Here is a 5,000-nt window from a genome sequence, read left to right on the forward strand (position 1 = left end):
CTGGCCTCCTGGTTGAGCCCCGAAAGAGTGGCATTAAACGGTCTTTTACAAGAAAATATTGATCCCAATGCAGTACACCATATCCGCGTGCAATTGGCAGGTGAACTGACTGGGTGAATTGAAGAGTAAAACGCGACCCATCCAGATAAGAAAATGCAAAAGCATACAACAACTGGTATTCCCAGGCAGTCTCCCATCCAAGTACTCACCAGGCTCGACCCTGCTTAGCTTCCAAGATCAGACGAGATCGGGCGCATTCAGGGTGATATGGTCGTAGGCCATACTTGCAGAGACCTGACGCACATTCATATGTTAAAATCAAGATTCAACTCTACTGCGAGAGGTCAACACTCATGAAAACGTTTATTCTGGACCCCTGGTTGAGCCCCGAAAGAGTGGCATTAAACGGTCTTTTACAAGAAAATATTGATCCCAATGCAGTACACCATATCCGCGTGCAATTGGCAGGTGAACTGACTGGGTGAATTGAAGAGTAAAACGCGACCCATCCAGATACGAAAATGCAAAAGCCTACAACACCTGGTATTCCCAGGCAGTCTCCCATCCAAGTGTAATAAACGACTGGACCATGATGTCTGGCTCAGTGTCCTTTATTATTCGGTTCGTGCTGTACACCCACACGGCTGTCTTTACTCTGTAGCTTCTCCACGGTGCTGACTCCAATGTCGGCCCGATCCACAACAGCAGCTCCGCTGCTGTTTCTCTCACACAGCCCCCCTTGGCTGTACTCTCTGCTGCTCTTCTCCCTCCGCAGCTCTCACAGCTTCTTGCTCTCTCTCTCTCTCTCTCCGCAGCTCCTCCTGGCAGCCACACCGCTGCCTCTAACAAGCAGCCCCCTCTCTCTCTCTCTCCGCAGCTCCTCCTGGCAGCCACACCGCTGCCTCTAACACGCAGCCCTCCTGGCTGTCTCCTCCCCAGCTGCACACCACTCCGCAGCTTCCTCTTATCTTCGGGGTTGGCTCCCGATCGCCGTCGGCGCCCCCCCCCTCTCCACACTTGCCCGCGTGGCCTCACTCTTTTCCGCTCACACCCCGACTACCTTCCCCTTCCGGTTTACCCGCTTAAAGCCCCGAACCTTACCCCCACGTCACATGACTCCACCCCCCGTGACGTCACCTCCGGAAGGTCGCTTACGCCCGCATTACACCACCCTCCCCCGTAGAAAAATCCCAGCCGACCTCGGCTGACCAATAGCAAATCGTAATGCGGCGAACCGAGCTTCCCCCCCTAAAGGACACTAAGCATATAATGTAACAGCAAGAACAACAACAACGCAATCAACATCAACGATCGTACAAAAGCATGCAATAAATACAACTGTAAGAAAAAAATAACAAGACAGCAACAATCAACGAAACGTAAGCGATTTGGAACGTGTGCGGGTCGCCGGCCCGTCCCGGACGGTCGGCGGCCCACTCGCAGAACGGGAACGCGATGAAAGTCGAGGAACGACAGGGGGTAATCCCCCTGTCGCAGCTGGAAGTCCACCGCCGTCCCGTGTCTCTAAAGAGTTAGTCTTGGGCTTGTCCTGTGACCGTGCCCGCAGCTGGGTCGGAAGGGCTGCAGGGCTCGAAGGTCCCGCAGACCTGGCAGGCGTCCTCCGAGCAGGGCCCCTCGTCCCCCGCAATGTCACGGCCGGCCTGTCTGGAACAGGTACGACAGGCGCTCTAGCGAGATCAATGGACGCAGGCAGGGGAGAGTCAGCAGCAACAGACCCCGGCAAGGCAATATTGGGAGATGACGCATCATGTAAGGGAGCAACATATGGTTTCAAGCGCGACGTATGCACAACCCAGCGACGAGACCCAATCTGGACGCGTGCTGTCTGTGGGTTGGGAACCGCAATGAGGCGTACGGGACCATGCCAGGGTTTGTGCAATTTCGGCGAGGTCCCCGGACGTACCTGTGGACAATGAAGCCAGGCTAGGTCCCCAACCTTCCAAGGGCACTCCCCCTCAGACCGTCGCGCATATCGCTCGTTCCGGGCCTGGGCTTTGGCCGTAGCCACGCGGGCATTCTCCCGCGCCTCCGTGACTCGGCGAACCGTGTCCTGGATGTATTCAGGAAGTGGTTTCCGAGGTCCCTTCACCCCAGTTCCCAATTGCACATCCACCGGCGGCACGTTTTCCCGACCATACATAAGGTAAAACGGCGAATATCCTGTAGCCGCATGAGGCGTCATCCTGTACGCCGAAAGCACCCCGGGGATGTGCAGATCCCAATCTGATTGTTGTTCACTCACGGTATGGCAAAGCATGGCAGACAATGTCCTGTTCAGCCGTTCAACCATACCATCCGTCTGCGGATGGTATGGGGATGTCCGTACTTTCTTAGTCCCAAGGCCCGCGCACACTTCCGCCAAAAATTTAGAAGAGAAATTCCTGCCCTGGTCCGTGAGGAGTCTCTCAGGCGCCCCCTTATCCATAATATACCCAAACAAAAAGGCGTCGGTAATGGCCGCGGCCGACTGATCGGGCAACGGCCAGGCCATCGGCCAACGGGAGAGGTACTCAACCCCTACCAGCAAATATTTATTACCCCTCGCCGATGGTGGAAAAGGTCCCAATATGTCCAGTGCCACCAATTCATTGACTCGAGACACCTGAATCGACTGGAGAGGCGGCACGTAAGGATGTTTCGGCGGCTTACGTTGTGCACACGCAGGGCAAGCGCGCACGTGCCCTACGACATCTGTCGCCATGCCGTGCCAAAAATAATGACGTTGCAACGTCAACAAGGTCTTCTGCACCCCTAAATGTAAGAGAGTGTCACAATGGAGGGTTCTAATCAACTCGAACCGCAAGGACGTTGGTACCACCAGGCGCCAACGTTCCTGGAACCCCTCCCGCCACATAAGCAGACCATCTCGGAGAGCGGTTTGCGGCCCCACAGCCGTACTCGGACTCCCATTGTCCTTAGCAGACCGCTTCCGCAAGGACACCAATGACTCATCCATCATCTGTTCCCGGATCCAGACAGACCGCGGCAGATTCAAAACCCCGTCAGCCGGTCCCGGTTCCATCGGAGTGTCCGACTTCTCGACGGCCAGCGTGAGCGGCTGAGGGGGGTTTGGAATCGGCGAACACCTATGCGTCCCCGACTCACATTTACAAGGGCCGCGCCGCGGTAATCTGGAAAGTGCGTCAGCGTTCGCATGGCGCACACCCTTCCGATGTTGAATTTGGAAGGAAAATTCCTGTAGCGTGTCCAACCAACGTGCCAACTGTCCGGATGGCTGGTCAATTTTAAGGGCATATTGCAAGGCCGCATGATCCGTACGCACAATAAAAGAACGACCGTAGAGGTATGGTCGAAATTGCCGTAGGAAAAAAACAACCGCCAATAGTTCTCTGCGAGTGACACAGTAGCGGGTTTCCGCAGGAGACAAGACTCGGCTACCATACGCCACGACACGCTCTACACCCCCTTTAGACTGTGATAACACCGCCCCAATACCTGTGTCACTCGCGTCCGTATCAAGAATGAATGGGTGATCGAAATCGGGATAATCCAATGTTGGGGCCGTGGCCAATAGATCACGCAGACTCCGAAAGGCCGCCTCCTCCGGCTGTCCCCAAACAAACTTCCGTCCTTTACCCGTAAGGAGATGCAAAGGCCTCGCAATCGTCGCAAAACCCGGCACGAATCTTCGGTAATACGAGGCAAATCCCAAAAACCGCCGAACATCCCCCACGGTGGCCGGAGTCGGCCAATCCCGGACGCACGCCATCTTTTCCGGATCCGTGGACACTCCCTCAGCGCTCACAATGTGCCCCAAATAGCGGACGGACCGTTGCAGTAGGTGACATTTCTTTGGTTTGAATTTCAATTTGGCAGAACGCATCCTCGTAAACACTGTCTCCAGCCGCGTCAAATGTTCATCGAATGTGCGGCTGAAGACAATGATATCGTCCAAATATATAAGACATGTCTCCCACTGCAACCCCGTCAAAACGAGCTCCATCAATCTTTGAAATGTAGCAGGGGCCGCATTCAATCCCATCGGGAGACAGTTGAATTGAAATAACCCCTGAGGCGTACGGAATGCGGTTTTCTCCCGTGAGGACTCGTCAAGGGGAAGCTGCCAAAATCCCGAAGAGAGGTCCAGTGTGGAAAAGAACTTAGCCCCCGACAATGCGTCGAGGGAGTCATCCATACGCGGCAGAGGGTACGCATCTGCCACCGATATCTTATTCAATTTGCGGAAATCAACACAAAATCGCAATTTGCCATCCTTCTTCTTAACCAAGACGACTGGAGCGCCCCATGGGCTGTTAGATGGCGATATAATGTCCGCAGCCAACATGTCTTCCACTGCCCCCCGTACGTGTTCTCGCTCCGCAGGACTCATCCGATGCGAATTTAATCGAATAGGGGCAGCATCGCCCGTCTCAATGTGATGGTAAAGCAAGGAAGTGCGGCCCAAATCCAAATCATCGGAGCTGAACACATCGGAATATGTCAACAACAATTTACGCAGCGCACCACGTTGCTCCATGGACAGGGAAGAATTTTCGTCACATAATTGAGCAACCCAACGATCATCCGAACTCCTTGGCTCGGAAACCCCAGCAACAACTCCCCGGCTATGTGGACAACCATGGGTCGCAAACGCCGTAGTGGCATGTGCCACAACCGTACCGGCCGGGACACGGACGTTTTCTCCCCCCGCATTAAGCACCTGTAAAAACGGTAATTGATCCGGCCGGACGATGGTCTGTGCCCCCACTAACGCCAACCCGGTTGTTATCGTGGCGGACGGTGACAACAAGACCCCTACTGCTCCTAGCCGATCAGGCAGGGGCTTCCGATACCGCAAGGGTATAAGCATCTGTGTACCAGGTGGGATGTCCACAGATGCGACGGACAGCGCCTGCACTTGTACGGCCGAAGCAGGTCGCCCCCAGGGCGACGGCAGAAACGAGATTTGACGGCCCCCCGGCAGTTCAATACAATTCTCATTGATTTTGATCAAAATG

General features: G+C 54.9%; 1 non-coding gene across 1 annotated transcript; it reads right to left on the reverse strand.

Moving 5' to 3' along the window:
• Positions 1-160: 160 nt before the first annotated feature.
• Positions 161-279, reverse strand: LOC144939505 (5S ribosomal RNA). Its single transcript, XR_013638679.1, has one exon. It is a non-coding gene; the product is annotated as a 5S ribosomal RNA (ribosomal RNA).
• Between the last annotated feature and the right edge of the window lie 4,721 nt (positions 280-5,000).

Source organism: Lampetra fluviatilis, chromosome 22 (assembly GCF_964198595.1).
Source record: "Lampetra fluviatilis chromosome 22, kcLamFluv1.1, whole genome shotgun sequence".
NCBI classification, from domain to species: domain Eukaryota; kingdom Metazoa; phylum Chordata; class Hyperoartia; order Petromyzontiformes; family Petromyzontidae; genus Lampetra; species Lampetra fluviatilis.